Source organism: Pan troglodytes, chromosome 18 (assembly GCF_028858775.2).
Source record: "Pan troglodytes isolate AG18354 chromosome 18, NHGRI_mPanTro3-v2.0_pri, whole genome shotgun sequence".
Lineage (NCBI taxonomy): Eukaryota > Metazoa > Chordata > Mammalia > Primates > Hominidae > Pan > Pan troglodytes.
In genome coordinates this window covers 10,366,926-10,383,276 of record NC_072416.2, presented here as the reverse complement: position 1 = coordinate 10,383,276, position 16,351 = coordinate 10,366,926, and the positions used below count along the sequence as shown (strand labels likewise).

Below are 16,351 nucleotides of genomic sequence, written 5' to 3'. Positions count from 1 at the left end.
GACTAGGACTGGAAGATGTCATCCAGAAAACCTTAGGTTTTCTAAATGAACATATTTATGCTAATCTTGAGGCCCTGTGTGGTGCGCTGGTTCATGCCTGTAATCCCAGCACTTTGGGAGGCCGAGGTGGGCAGATCACCTGAGATCAGGAGTTCAAGACCAGACTGACCAACATGGCGAAACCCCCATCTCTATTAAAAATACAAGATTAGTCGGGCATGGTGGTGCATACCTGTAATCCCGTCTACTTGGCAGGCTGAGGCAGAAGAATCACTCAAAGGGAGGCAGAAGTTGCAGTGAGCCAACATGTCACCATTGCACTCCAGCCTGGGCAACAAGAGTTAAACTCCATTTCAAAAAAACAAAACAAAACAAAATCTTATTTACTTTCATATTTCTTTTGATTCTTTATAGTTAAAGTAGATTTGAAAACAATATCAAGTGTGATGGTTAATACTGAGTGTCACCTTGATTGGATTGAAGGATGCAAAGTGTTGATCCTGGGTGTGTCTGTGAGGATGTTGCCAAAGGAAATTAATATTTGAGTCAGTGGACGGGGAGAGAAGTAGACCCATCCTCAATTTGGGTGGGCACCATCTAATCAGCTGCCACTGTGGCTAGGATGAAAGGCAGAAGAACACGAAAGGACTGGACTTGGTGAGTCTTCTAGCCTTTGTTTTTCTCTTGTGCTGGATGCTTCCTATCGTCAAACATTGGACTCCAGGTTCTTCAGCTTTTGGACTCTTGGACTTATAACAGTGATTTGCTAGGGGCTCTCAGGCCTTTGGCCACAGACTGAAGGCTGCATTGTCAGCTTCCCTGCTTTTGAGGTTTTGGGACTCACACTGATCCACCACTGGCTTCCTTGCTCCTCAACTTGCACATGGCCTATTGTGGGACTTTACCATGTGAATGTGAGTCAATTCTCCTTAATAAACTCCCTTTCATATATACATGTATTCTATTAGTTCTGTCCCTCTAGAGAAATCTAATACATTAAGAAATTGGAAACAGAACCAAATATCTGGTTTGTTTGATTTCTAGAATATGGTAATTGATTTGACTTGAAAAGTTTCAGAAATTTAGGTTGAGCTTCAGTCTGAGTATATCCACTGCACATGAGATTCTTTCTCCTCTGGCACAATACACACACTTCTGGGTTTTATTTGTGCCTCAGAAAAGAACAGAATATCTTTGAGCAATTTGGGAGAGTTTATAAAATTTGTGCTGCTCATTCTAAATTCTGGCCCAGTGTCTTAGAGTTTCATAGAGATCTGAGAAATTATGTGAGCTATCCAAAGACTACTTACCCCTTCTAATAACAATGGCTAAAGCGCTCAGCATAGTTTGTGTCAAGCACAACATAATTTTCTTTGTGGTGAGTCTTGCTTCTCTAAATAACCTTAGGAGGGTAGGTATCATTACTATCCCCTCTTTGCAGTTATGGAAACTGCATCTTGTTGGCAGATCAGATATGGTGAGGTTACACATAGGAACTGAGCAGCAAGTTCTGTTTGACTTGGTTTTCAGCTAAGCAGAAAAGCTCAGTGATACATTTTCTAAGTTTTAAGTGTTCAACGGGAGACGTGAAAGCAACACACAAGGCATGCGTAACTCAAGTTATGTGGTGTTTTTCTATCCCTACACCCACTGACCCAGCCCACACTATGTTTTGGATACTCTGATCCTCAAGCAGAGACATGGATTTGATTACACTGGTTCTAAAATGCCTCAGGCTTTCAATGAAGTCTTTGATTTTTTCCAGCAACAATTTTCAGCAATAGTGTAACTTTTTTCCCTCGCTTTTTTTTTTCTATTACATGTGGAAATTTGTCTATAGAAAAACATTGTCCCAGTGGAGAGTCATAACAGGGAACCAGAAAAAAAACCAATGAGCTAGATAACTCAAAACTCTTCAACCTGGCTTTCCTTTCTGAAGTCAGGAGTGCCAAGCTGTCTCCTTTCTGTTGGAGATATTCCCCCCACCCTGAATTTATCAGGCTGTGGAAAAACACCTGGAGCAAAAATAATCATGACAGCAATAACAACAATAGATTTTATTGCACCCTAGGTGTGTGTGAAGCATAGTGGTAAGAACTTTATTTATTGTACCATTTAATTCTCTCCATAGCCTGTGGGGTTTCATAGTCTTATTTATCCCATTTTATCATAGGAAGAAACAGGTTTCTAAATGGGAAACGCATCCCCAGGGTCATCCAGAAATGTGGGGAGGGGGGCCGGGATTTGATACTTGGTCAGTGGGCCTGAAAAGCAAGTGCCTTGAATTAAGGTAAGATTACAGATCCAGTTGATGTGGTTTGGATTTGTGTCCCTGCCCATATCTCATGTCAAATTGTAACCCCCAATGTTGGGGGAGGTGACTGGTTCATGAGGGCAGACTTTCTCCTTGCTATTATTATTATTATTTTGAGACAGGGTCTCACTCTGTTGCCCAGGCTGGAGTGCAGTGGTGCAATCTTGGCTAACAGCAACCTTCAACTCCTGGGTTCAAGCGATTCTCCTGCCTCAGCCTCCTGAGTAGCTGGGATTAGAGGTGCCCACCACCATGCCTCTTAGTAGAGATGTGGCTTCGCCGTGTTGTCCAGGCTTGTCTGGAACTCCTGACCTCATGTGATCCATCCACCTTGGCCTCCCAAAGTGCAGGGATTTAGAGGTGTGAGCCATCTTTCCCAGCTGTTCCCCCTTGCTATTCTTGTGATAGTAAGTTCTCATGAGATCGGGTTTTTAAAAAGTGTGTAGCATGTTCTCCATTTCTCTTCCTCCTGCTCCTACCATGGAGGACATGCCTGCTTCCTGTTTGCCTTCTGCTATGATAGTAAGTTTCCTCCACAGCCATGCTCCCTCTACAGCCTGTGGAACCATGAGTCAATTAAACATCTCGATTACCCAGTCTCAGGTTCTTTATAGCAGTGTGAGAACCAACTAATATACCAGTTATCAACCATGAGGTATTATGAAAATAGGCATTTATAGGAAATAGGTGGAAGCTTCCTATTCAGACATTTGCATAGTGTTCTAGTCCTTATTTCAAGAGTCTACTTTTTCATCCATCAATGGCCATGACAGTTTACGCACAGTTTGGGGACAGTGAATTCCCATTGTGGGGTCTCCACCAGTGCAAACGGATACACACAAGGAACTCTACTGTCTATCCTGAAATAGAGCAAATAGAAAGAGAAGCTTAAATTGGAGATAAACTTGTCTTTTCTTGGTGTGGCTATCCTGCCAGATCTTTCTGCAGCACCTGGGCCTGCTTCTGTCACAAGGTACGAAACTGCCAAGTGGGGCCTTGTTGAGAACAGTAATTTTTTCCACCTGCTTATGATGGCACTTAGGCATGACTTGTTGAAGCACTTTCAATATGGCAGAGCACACTGACAGTATACATCTTAAAGTAGCTAATGGATATGTAAACCTAGATTGAAACTGACCACTGGCCTCACTCCTATGGGAATGGGGAACCTCATTGAGAGTGTCTGAGGCAGGTCTGTCTCCTGCATCCTTCAGCAGCTAAATGGTGCTTTCAAGCCTGTAAATAGGGCTATACTACTTAATTCTCACCACAATCTAACAAGTTGTTGTTTTCCACATCTTATTACAGAAGGAAACTTAGGTTGATGACTTTTCTAGAGTCATCCAGGGAGGTACTAGAAAAAGCCAGGATTTACTATCTGATGGGTCAGACTCCAAAATACCTGCCCTGAACCTGTATGTATGCTTATTGGGTCCCCGTTGAACTTGGCATATGTTGTTCTAGCAGATCTTAATAAAGATGAATACATCGGTGAATACATCATTTATATGTTTTTATTTTCAAATGGAGTGAACAATTATTCTAAGATACCATACTTAGTAAGCCACTCTGTGATATTTTTAGGAAGCAGTATGTTTTTACATGAATGAAGGTGGTGTAATAATCGGAATCTATAAAAGGCCCCCGGGATATTCTGGGAAAGCACATACCATTCTTATGAACACTTTTCTGAGTTGGATAAGGTTCAGAATAGGGGCATGTATTTAATCCACACTGTAGAACTTTTGAAAGATTAAATCAGATGTATACAGTACATGGGAACGTCCCGTGCTTACCTGCCATCTGTCAGTGTTAACATCTACGTGTTAACAGATGTGATTTTTGCATTATTAGTAGATCTTTGAAGTTTTAGGGATAGTAGTAGGATGAAAAGCATCCCCAACAGAAATGTGAGGAAATATATTTAAGTTATAGTGGATGGAGGAGGGGGGTGTGCGTAAATTAACCAAATGGTTTGATGGTTTGAGTGCCTCTGTATGAACACTAGAGTTGATACAAGAGGATTTCAGTATCTCATCGATTCTTTTCACAACTCCATGAATTATCCCCACTTTCTGATAAGAAAACTGAAGGAAGTTGCACATTTATAGCTACATAGCTAATATTTGCAGAGTTGGGATTCAAAGACTAGACATTATGACTTCATCTCATGTGTTTGTAGACTTATGATATTTCATTATTTAAAACTCACACTACACTGACTTACTGATGTATAATTGACATAAAGTGCACCCAAAGAATGCAACTCAATGAGTTCTTACCTGTGTTCACTCCACTGAAACTACTGCCAAATCAAGATAGTGAACATATCCTGTACCCCGAGGGTTTTCTGGTGCCCCTCCCTTGATTTCCCACCACTCGGACCCTGGCCCAAGGTCATCACTGCTGTTTTCTGTCTCCATAGTCAGTCTTTTGCATCCTGGTGGCTCTTCCCCCATCCGATTGTATTAATACATCTTATTTTTTCCAATGCATGTGTGAAAGGCTAGTAAACAACATCCCAACGTTTAGCTAAATACCCTCCTGGGCCTATAAGTGGCCCCGAGGTGTGAGTCTTCCTTTGAACACCCTCACTCCACACTTCTCTGCAGGGCGCTTTCTCCTCTTGATGGTCTCTAAATCCCCAAGAGTTAAAAAAAAAGACCCAGGCTTACATGGCAGAGGAAAGAGTTAGCAAAATCAAGAGCTGACCCTCCTGAAGGGAAGGGAAAGCATAGCTGTTTGGTGGATGTGTTCCTGGAACCCACGTGATGTACAGTACACAGTTGGATGCTAATAACTTAGCTCTCTGCTTACAAAAGGATTAAAAGAACATACACATGACGTGTCACTCCTTCCCTATAGTACCATCTCCCCTTATTTCAGAGGATGATTTCTCCAAAAGGGAAGCTGTCTTGGTTGTAGTGAATTTAAACCGTTAGGCACTGGATTAGGCCCTGATTTAAAGTTCTAGCTTTAATATTAAAAAGATGAGTGTTACTTTTATATCCCAGAGAAGCAACGAGTAAACAAATAAAAAATTCATTAGAGACAGGCTGCTATTGCTGAGATGAAAGTTTGATGTTAGAGCTAGGCTTTCAAAAGCCTAAAACCCAGTCAGTGGGTCATTAGCTCAGCAGGCGGCCAAACTAAAGAGTGATTTCGAGATGGGCAATGTCTGTGGTCTTCGTTTCTTCAAGGTTTCAAAAATTAACTTAGCATTTTCCCAGATGGGGGTGGGGGGAATACTTAACGGTTACCGTCATGGTTATGTTGAAAATTAACTTTCAACTATGCTTCCGAATCTTATGGTGCTTCTTCTCCAACTTTACCAGCTAATCACGTTGCCACTAAGCATAGAAATTGAGAAGTTTGAGGGCATGAGGTATTGTAGTTCACTCAGTTCACAGCTGGGAAATAGTTTTCATTTTGTAAATGTCATCAAGCCCCAGAGCTGAAATTCAAGGTCATGGACTACAGCATGCATACACCTGTAGTTCTTATCTACTTAAGTATTTTCTTTTTCTTTTTGGCAATGCAACGTATTTCATGGCACACCATCTCGTGTGTGAAAAGGATGGAAACCTTGTTAATGACACTGCTCCAAGCCTGGCCAATCAGAGCACTCTACTCCTAGCAGGCACATTGATTGGTCTAAGGAGGACCAACCAGAATCCTTCTTCAGCATATGGTAGGTCTTTGCTATACATGGTTCCAGCGAGGAAGAAAAAGCCATCTATTTAGCTAGGTTTTCTAAGTTGAAGCAATATAGGCTGGAGTCTGCCAGATGGCAACTACCCCAGCAAATAAAGGCAGCCAATTTGAAGAAGGAAAAAAAGAAAAAGGACTAAACAAAGTGAAACAGAGCCCAGAGATGAGAAAAGAGCTCTGACGACGTTGCATGTTTGTGGAATCAGGCGTGTCTGAACTCGGGACCCAATAAATCTCCAACACATTTGTTGTTGCTGTTGAGCCAATTTGAGTTAGAGGTCTGTTTCTGCAACTGAATGAATCCAAACGAATATAATACGAAAAGTCTTTCCTCTGATTAGTCTGAGCATAGGGTAAATAGTGGATGATTTGCCCACAGTGATCAATATGTATTTTTTAGCACTTGAGCTTCTGCAACTCTTGTTCTCTTGCAGACTAGAAAGTACCTGTTATCAGACTGGGGTCATAGGATAGTAGAATGAGTTTAGACTTTGGACTAATCTGTGTCATTGAAAATGACAAAATTTCTCTTTAAGGCTGAATAGTATTCCACTGTGTATAAATGACATTTAAATCCTATTAACTTACAAGTGGGCACTTAGGTTATATCCACATCTTGACTATTATGAATAATGCTGTAATGAGCATGGGAGTGCAGATATCTCTTTAACATTTAATCTCAATTCCTGTGTGTGTGTGTGTGTGTGTGTGTGTATGTATATATATGTATAGGTACATGTGTATATATATGTATAGATATATGTATAGATGTATATGTATGTGTATGTGTGTATATATGTATGTGTGTATATATGTATGTGTGTGTATATATATGTGTGTGTGTATATATATGTGTGTGTGTGTGTGTATATACACACACACACACACACACACATATCTCCATCCAGAAGTGTGATTGCTGGATCATATGGTGATATGGTTTGGCTGTGTCCCCACCTAGATCTCACCTTGAAATGTAATAATCCTCACATGTCATGGGAGGGACCCGGTTGGGGGTAATTCATTCATGAGGACGGGTCTTTCCTGAGCGGTTCCCATGAACGAGTCTCATGAGATCTGATGATTTTATAAAGGGGAGTTCCCGTGTAGAAACACTTGCCTGCCACCATGTAAGATGTCTCTTGCTCTTCTGCCATGATTGTGAGGCCTCCCCAGCCATGTGGAACTGTGAGTCAATTAAACCTTTCCTTCCTCAGTTACCTTGTCTTGGATAGTTCTTTATTAGCAGCGTGAAGATGAACTAATGCATATGGTAACCCTATTTTTAGTTTGAGAAACCTCTATACTGTTTTCCAAAATGGCTGTGCTAATATACATTCCCACCGACAGTATACAAAGGTTTTTTTCTCTACATCCTCGCCAGCACCTGTTATCTTTTGTCTTCTTGATGATAGCCATTCTAACAGGTATGAGGTGATATCTCATTGTGGTTTTAATTTGCGTTTGCCTGATTAACAATAGTGAGTATTTTAAAAGTCTGGTTTTTACATGTCCTTTGAGAATATCTAGGTTCTTTGCCCATTTTTAAATATTTGTTTTCTTATTGAGTGGTTTGTGTTTCTTGTATATTTTGGATATGATCTCCTTAGTTGATGAATGATTTGCAAATATTTTCTCCCTATTTATGGATTGTCTCTTCATTCTGATCTTAAGTGAAATAAGTGGGGCATAGAAATGAGAATATTGCATGGTCCCACCAGAGGCTGGGGATATGAGTGGGTGGGGCCAAGGGAAATGGTCAGAAGGTACAACAGTTCAGTTCCTTACAGGAGGACCAAGTTCTGACCTTTTTCACATCAAGGTGACTTTAGTTAATAATGTATTATACCTCAATTGTTAAAAGAATGGATTTTTAAATGTTCTTACCAAAAATAAATAAGCATGTGAGGCGATGGATGTGTTAGCCTAACTTGCTCATTCTGCAATGTATACATGTATCAGTGTATCACATCGTATCCCATAAATATATCCAATTATGTCATTTAAAAAATTCAGCACTTGTGTGTTTTAACATGTGGACATTTATAGACAGGTTCAAAAAGTTCTCTTGCAACCCAGAACTCATTGTTCAGTATGAGTCTTGATACATGTAAGAAGGGATTTGGGAGGCCGGATCATGAGGTTAGGAGTTTGAGACCAGCCTGACGAATATGGTGCAACCCCATCTTTACTAAAAATATAAAAATTAGCTGGGCGTGGTGGCATGCGCCTGTAATCTCAGCTACTCAGGAGGCTGAGGCAGGAGAATCACTTGAAACCAGGAGGTGGAGGTTGTTGTGAGCTGAGATCATGCCACTGTACTCCAGCCTGGGTGACAGAGTGAGACTCCGTCTCAAAAAAGGATATTATACCTATACCTGAGACAGTTAACTGATGGGAGTATTGATAACTGTAAAGGTTGGTTCCAGGCTGGGAACATTAGCCCATGCTGGAATCCCCCCACTTTGGGGGCTGAGTTGGGAGGTTTGCTTGAAGCCAGGAGTTAAAGACCAGCCTGGGCAAGGATAGCAATATCCCATCTCCACAGAAATTTAAAAATTGGCTGGGTGTGGGGGCATGCACCTATAGTTGTAGCTACTCAGGAAGGAGAAGGCTGAGGCAGAAGGATTGAGTCCAGGAGTTGGAGGCTGCAGTGAGCTCTGATGGCAGTGCTGTACCTCCACCCTGAGCAACAGAGTAAGACCCTGTCTTTCAATTTAAAGTTGGTTCTAGGGTTGTAGAATAGATTAAAAGCTGTGGGATATGGGGTGAATCTGCGCTATATTAATTTTGTATTCCAATTTCATGTTGACTTTGCTATATCAAGATTGCTTTTTGTTTTAAGGGCTTCTCTGTTGAGAACATGTCTGGAGTTAAACGTATTGGTATATTCCACAGATCTTTACTACTGAGCATGATAGCTTAGGAATGAATATGACTTGAACTCATTCATGTTTGGAGAGGTATTCAAATTGAGAACTGGGTAGAACTACCTACTCTAAAAATGACCATAGAGTAAATTGGTTGAAGAAATTAGATCCCAAAGATCCTTGGTAAATTTTGAAGTCTTCATCAGTATATCCATGTCAAAAGGGGATGACAGAAGCCAAAATAAATGAACTGTGGGCTAACAGGACAACTGAATTAAGCATCAGTCGTATTAAAAAGGGCTAACTTGCCAGAGCTTGGTAGCTCTTCTTGGTGGCTAGGCCCAGAAGAAGATTAACAATCACTACAATTTGGCTTTTAGGAAGCCACATCCCTAGGAGAAGGGGGAGAAAACCACATCAAGGGATCACCCCATGGGACAGAAGAATCTGAACAGCAGCCCTTGAGCCCCATATCTTTACTTTCTTAGTCCACCCCGATGAGAAGGAACCAGAAAAACAATTCTGGTAATACGACAAAGCAAGGTTCTTGAACATTCCCAAAATCTCACACTAGCTCACCAGCAGTAGATCCAAATCAAGAAGAAATCTTTGAATTGCCAGAAAAAGAATTCAGAAGGTCAATCATTGAGCTACTCAAGGAGGCACCAGAGAAAGGTGAAGTCCAACTTAAATTTTGAAAAATATAGGATTGAAAGGACTAACTTCAAGATAAATCTTTCGAAGATAAAATTGACTTCAGCTCTTTAGAGGAACTAAGGTGACCTTGATGGATGGTGGAAGGAATCACGACATCCAAATCCTTTAAATAAGAATTTGAGTATAGTCTTTGGAATCCTTCAGACTGGGTTCAAACCCTGGATTTTTTAGCTAACAACTTGGGGAGACTGTATTAGTCTGTTCTCATGCTGCTGATAAAGCTTTCAGTGTCGGGTATGTCTATAATGGACTCAGTTCCATTTAAGAAAAAGCTTTAATGGACTCAGTTCCACATGGTGGGGAGGCCTCACAATCATGGCAGATGGTGAAAGGCATGTCTTACCTGGAGGCAGGCAAGAGGGAACTTGGGCAGGGAAACTACCCTTTATAAAACCATCAGCTTTCATGAGATGTATTCATCACAGGAACAGTACAGGAAAGATCTACTCCCATGATTCAACTACCTCCTACCAGGTCCCCCTGATGACATGTGGGAATTGTGGGAGCTATGATTCCTGATGAGATTTGGGTGGGGACACAGCCGAACCATAACAGCATTGCTTTCCCTTCTTGAGCTTTGGCTTTTTGATATATAACATGAGGATGGAATAGTAAGAGTCGACCTTCCTAGGCCCACTCTGATCAAATTAAATCAATTAAATCCTTATGGGTGAAATTCAGGCAGGGATGTTTTGTGAAAGCATTTCACATGATTCTAATACGTGGCCAGGTTTGAGAACGTCTTGAGTAGATGAGATCTAAAGCATTCGATCTCAAATTTTAGGCTGCATGCCATGCAAATCACCTAGGCTTGAACACTAGCAACCCTAGTTGCCAGGGTCATAAAAGGGACTCAGAGATATGCCTTGTGAACAGGCTCTCCAGGTGCTTCTGATGCAGGCAACCCATGGACCACATTTAGAGGGGAGGAAATAATGGCTTCAGCTCTTTCATCTTTGATGTACTAAGAATCTGCTGGGGGAAGGTATTGAGTGGGCTGTATTGATTGGAAAGGGAATCTTCATTTAAGCAGCAGAAAAAGGGTTAGTTTTCAGAAATAGAAGTAAGTGAAAATGTATAGTTCAGTAGGACATTGTCCAGGCAAACATAAGGAGGAAGGGAATGGTAAAATGTGCTGCTTGGGACCTCTTTGATGAGGATGCCAAGAGCACGGTGTCTGGTTGTAGATCTGAGGTCCCATGGAAGTCTCAACTGCTTATGATTAATTCCTGTTTCCTCTAGTGGTGTCCACTCCCCATGAAAATTATAAGACAAGCTTTATAAGACAGGATGTTGGTTCTGAGAATAGGTTATGAAATCCATGGCTTCCACCTTGTGGGCACTCTCTGGCTCTTTTTACTTGCTGAAGGAAGCTGGCATTACTTCATAAAGCAAGCTTGCATGTTGTGAGCTGCCCTACGGATAGACCTTCCCGGCTGGGAACTGAGGAATGAAAGTCCCTGGCTACAGTCAGCAAAAAACTCAGTCCGCCAGTTCAGTCTGCAAGGACTTGAATCCCGCTAATAGCTTTGCAAGTAAGCTGGAAAATGTATCCTTCTCCAGCCAACACTTTACATGACAATGGCCCCCACCAACACTGATTGCAGCCTCTTGCAAAACCCTGAGCCAACCTGAGCCTCTGGCCCACAGAACCTATAAAAGTTTTTTTTTTTTTTTTTTTTTTCTTTTTTTTTTGAGACAGGGTCTCTGTCACTGAAGCTGGAATGCAGTGAGTGATCTTGGCTCACTGTAGCATCACCCTTGACTTCCTGGAGTCAGGTGTTCCTCCTGCCTCAGTCTTCTGAGTAGTAGCTGGGACTACAGGAGTGCACCATGGTGTTCAGCTAATTTTTAAATTTTTTTGTAGAGACATGGTCTCCTGATGTTACCCAGCCTGGTCTTGAACTCCTAGTCTCAAATGATCCTCTTGCCTTGGCCTTCAAAATCTTACAGGCATGAGCCACTGTTCCCAGCCATGTTAGTTATTTTAAGCTTTTAAATTTGGAGGTAACGTGTTATGCTGCAATAAATAACTTACGCAAAGACTTAAATTTATTGTGAGTTTAGTGATGTTGGCGCTCACTAGTAAAGTCCTGGGAAAGCTATACAGTGACAGTTCCTTGTGTCTTGGGGGATACTTCCAAGGCTTTGCTTTTCAGACCAAGCCTCTAATCTGGCTCCCCCAGTTTCTAGTAGCTGTGCAGCATTCTCTCACTTCTGAGACCTGGTTTTCCTATCCAGAAAATAGAGATGGCCTTGTCTCTCTTGAAAGTTGGGAATTGGAGATGAAGTGGTTCTTATCACAAAGACAGTAGTGCTTTTTACTTTGACATAAACAAGCAGATTTACAAGGTATGGTCGGAAGGATTTCTGCACCCTAGTGAACAAGCTCTGCGTCATCTCCTCTTGAGTATGGGAGGAGTCTGTGACTAGGATGCGATAGCACTCCCTTGGTAGCAGTAATAGGTTACTTATCAGTGGACAGAGTTAATCTGAAGGGAGATAACCCTGGGTGAGCCTGAACTAGTTAGAAGAAACTTTAAAAGAATGTGAAGAAATTCAAAAAGGCACACCTCTGCTCACCTGGAAGAAGGTGCAAATATCCACATAGTAAACTTTCTATGGGGCTGCCTTGAAAGGAATGGCTGGTGGATTTTACGGGCTAAGAGAAGTCACCAGCTAACAACTAGCAAGGAAGTGGGGACCTTAATCTTACCTCCATGAGGAACTAAACTTTGCTGACAACCCTGATGAGTTTGGAAGATGATTTCAAGCCTCAGATGAGAATCACAGCCATAGTCAGCACTTCAGTTGTAGCTGGGGAGATCCTGAGCACAGGGCCCATCTCTAACCCATACCTAGGCTTCTCAGCCCTGGAAATTGTGAGATCTCAAATGTGTGCTTTAAGTTACTAAGCATGCCTACTTTATTTTACAGCAACAGACATTAATACTCAAGGTTAGGATGGTCGCCTAATGGTATGTCAGGCACATTTGTAATGTTTCACTCTATGACTGTTACCGGAAAGGGGTCCAGATCCAGACCCCAAGGGGAGAGTTCTTGGATCTTGCACAAGAAAGAATTCAGGGCGAGTCCGTAGGGTAAAGTGAAAGCAAATTTATTTAAGGAGTAAGGGAATAAACGATGGCTACAGCATAGAACAGCGGCATGGGCTGCTCAGTTGAGTATACTTAGTTATTTCTTGATTATATGCTAAACAAGTATATTATTCATGAGTTTTCCTGGAAAGGTGCAGGCAATTCCCGGAACCCAGGGTTTCTCTCTTTAGACTACAATAGGGTAACTTCTGGACATTGCCATGGCATTTGTAAACTGTCATGGTACTGGTGGGAGTGTCTTTTAGCAGGCTAATGTACTATAATTAGCATTCTTCAGTGATCTGTAGCTGCATTATCCAATGTGGGCACCTCAAGCTGAGCTAGATACAGCTTTTTAAAAGAAATTTTATTTTTGGAGTTGTCTTGCTCTGTCGTCAAGGCTGGAGTGCAGTGGTACTTATCAGCTCAATGAAGTCTGGAACTCCTGGGCTCAAGCGATCCTTCCACCTCAGCCCTTTGACATAGCTAGGATCCATCAGCACTACCATGCCTGGCTGATTGTCTTCCGTAGCAACGGGGATCTCACGATGTTGCCCAGGCTCATATCATATCCCTGCCTTGGCCTCCCAAAGTGTTGACATTATAGGCATGAGCTACTGTGCCTGGCCAGATGTGGCTTTTGAGCACTGGAGATATGGCTGGTTCAAACTGAAATGTGCTGTGTGAAATTTATGCCAAGTACCAAGACTTAGTATGAAGATGTAAAATGTCTCCTTATTTTTCTATTCATAACATGTTGAAATGATACTATTTTTAATATTGTGAGTTAAGTAAAAGACTAGTTTAACCTATTTTTACTTCTGTGGCTTGTCTGCTAGACAACTTAAAATTATATACGCATCTTGCCTTATATTTCTGGTAGGCAGTGCCAGTTTAAAGCATGAGGAAATCTATACCAGAGAAGGCAAGGCCAAGAAAACTGAAAGAAGCAAAATCAAACTTGGGCTAAAAAATTAAAATGTGACAAGTCTATATGATTACTAGATAAGTAAATCATATTAAACTTGGGCTAAATTAAAATGTGACAAGTCTGTATGATTACTAGAGAAGTAAATCATGACTACTTTTACACATTCAAGTCTGTAATATTAATCAGAATGGGAAGAGTTGTCCAGTTTTTTCTCCTTAACCCTTCCCTTCTATTTCCCTCCCATTACCTCCTTCCCTCTCCTCCTTTAGTTTCCTCTGCCTTTTTTTGAGACAGGGTCTTGCCCTGTCATCCAGGCTCAAGTGCATTGGTGTAATCTTGGCTCACTGCAACCTCTGCCTCCTGGGCTCAAGTGATCCTCCCACCTCAGCCTCCCAAGTAGCTGGGACTACAGGCATATGCTACCATGCCTGGGTAATTTTTTTGGTATTTTTTTGTAGAGGGTTCTCACCATGTTGCCTAGGCTAGTCTCAAACTCCTGGGCTCAAGTGATCCATGGGCCTCGGCCTCTCAGAGTGTTGAGATTACAGGTGTGAGCCACCATGCCTGGGCTATACTTTGTGCTTTGTAGACAGGATAGCTTTGAGCGACCATACTGTTAAAAAATGACGTCTTCGGACCTTCTCATTCTTAGCCAATGAGATTAAAATATCTCTATGTAATAAACCTACCTCCAGACCCAGGATCTATCAGTGTAACACGTTGTTGAGTTCCTGGCTGGTTGGCAGTAAGGGAGTGGGCATTCTAGGAGAATGGCAGAGCTGTTGTCCTCTCTTAGGCAGTCATTACTTGGTTTAGATGCCTGCTGCCAGGAAGGAATGTGGACACTGTGCTCCCAAACTTACAGCTTCTCAAGGGACACATTCTATGAAATCTTCCCATTTTCAAACACTGGAAGTTAACAAATATCTTGTAAATACCTGTCCATACCCAACGATAGAATCTTAGGGGGCATTTGGTTTCCAAAGCCACCAGGAGGCTGGGTTCCGTCCTACACCTTAGACTCAGTCACAGCATCCTTGTGACTGATGTGGAGAGACCAAGAACATTTATTTCCTTCCTAGCACTGGTACCCAGAAATTTAGAGATTGGGGCAGGGATATTGAAGAAAATGGCCATGGCCTACTGGGGAGTCTCAGGGATATGAAACATGACTTCTTATCCCAACATCACAGTTGGTAGTAGCCTTGGCTGCTCAATTCTCCTCCCCTCTCCAAACTCCAAACAGACCCATATGGACATGGATAGTGTTCTGTTGGAAGATAAACCAAGTTGGTAGGAGACTCAGTTGTCAGTATTCAGTGAGTTTTAAAATACTAAGTCCAGTTTGCTTTGGAATATTGCTTCTGTAGCATAAAATATCTCTATAATCTTATCTAACCCTAGAATCTATGTCTGTGAGGCAAAGGGTGGGTCTTGGTACCTAAAATAGTTTGTTATTGGAGTTGACTGTTCTGTTTCATTTCAAATCTATATCAAAGTGACAGAAATTCCTGGCTGAAAAATATCTTGAGGCAAACAAGAGGGGTGAAGATTTACTGCAAATCTTCCATCTCACTTTTTTCTGACAGTAGGCTTTCAAAGTAATTATATTTCCTTCTGTTTTACTAAGGAGGATGTGAGGGTTTAATGTGGTTGGACGTCTTGGCTGAGAACCAAGGTGGGGAGCTGAGATTTACACATGGGGCAGAGTGGCTCTGATGCCTTGTGTTTCTCTGCGTTTGTGGATGCGCATTGCAGATATGCAAAGCACACGCAGGTTCATAGGTGGCTGCCAGTGGAGTAGGCACAGATACCAAATAACCATTAAAATGTTCAAGAATAGCTCTCAATAGGTGACCAGCCTCCCGGGTTTTCCAAATTTAACCTCACTTAACACTCTCCTGTGGTCACAAAAGCCAGTGTCTCTTTTCAACATGGGTCTTTATTCCCCCCCCCGCCCCCCGCAAAGTGAAGGGTGAGTAACTTTTTCAGACCCAAACCCTTAGTGTTGCACAATCTTACTGAATCTTCATCAAAATCCAATGAGGCATTTCCATAATCTGAAAAGTGAGCCCCAGAGAGGCGAAATTGCCAAAGTCACACAGCTAGGAAGAAGATGGAAGCTAGTAGAGGTGGGATCTAAAGTGAGGTTCATCTAGAATCTTTTTTTTTTTTTTTTTTTAAACAAAAAGGCCAAAGGCTGGGACATGGTAGCTCATATCTATAATCCTAGCACTTGGGGAGACCAAGGCGGGAGGATCATTTGAGCTCAGGATTTCGAGACCAGCCTGGGCATTCTAGTGAGACGTTGTATCTAAAAATAAAACTTAAAAGAGGAAAAAGACCTCTAACCACTACATCTTGTTGTCTGTTTTTCTATTCTTTCTGCTACATGCCTTAATCTTTGGCTTAATGGAAACAACAAAGATCTAGTGTCTTTCCATCACCTTAGAAGAGTCAGAAAAATTTTAGGAAGAGGAGCTGATTTTTCCACCGTGCACGGCGTAATCAGTTTGAATTTCGGTATTTGTTGTAACTAACACTGAAAGTTTTGCGGGTTTTTCCTTTTCTCATAAAATGTGTACCCCCCCACCCCCCATCTTCATACACTCTTTGGGGTGAGAGGAGAACAGATCTTTGGGAAAAAAAAGGGAAACAGTAGAAAGAAAAATACATCATCTAGTCATGCGATTTAGGAAAATAAAGGAAA

General features: G+C 41.8%; 1 long non-coding RNA gene and 1 pseudogene across 1 annotated transcript in view; both read left to right on the top strand.

Moving 5' to 3' along the window:
• LOC129137392 (uncharacterized) overlaps window positions 1-16,351 on the top strand; it is a 66,565-nt gene that overhangs the window by 25,723 nt on the left and 24,491 nt on the right. The window lies entirely within an intron of this gene.
• On the top strand, window positions 8,040-8,148 carry LOC112205949 (small nucleolar RNA SNORA40; annotated as a pseudogene).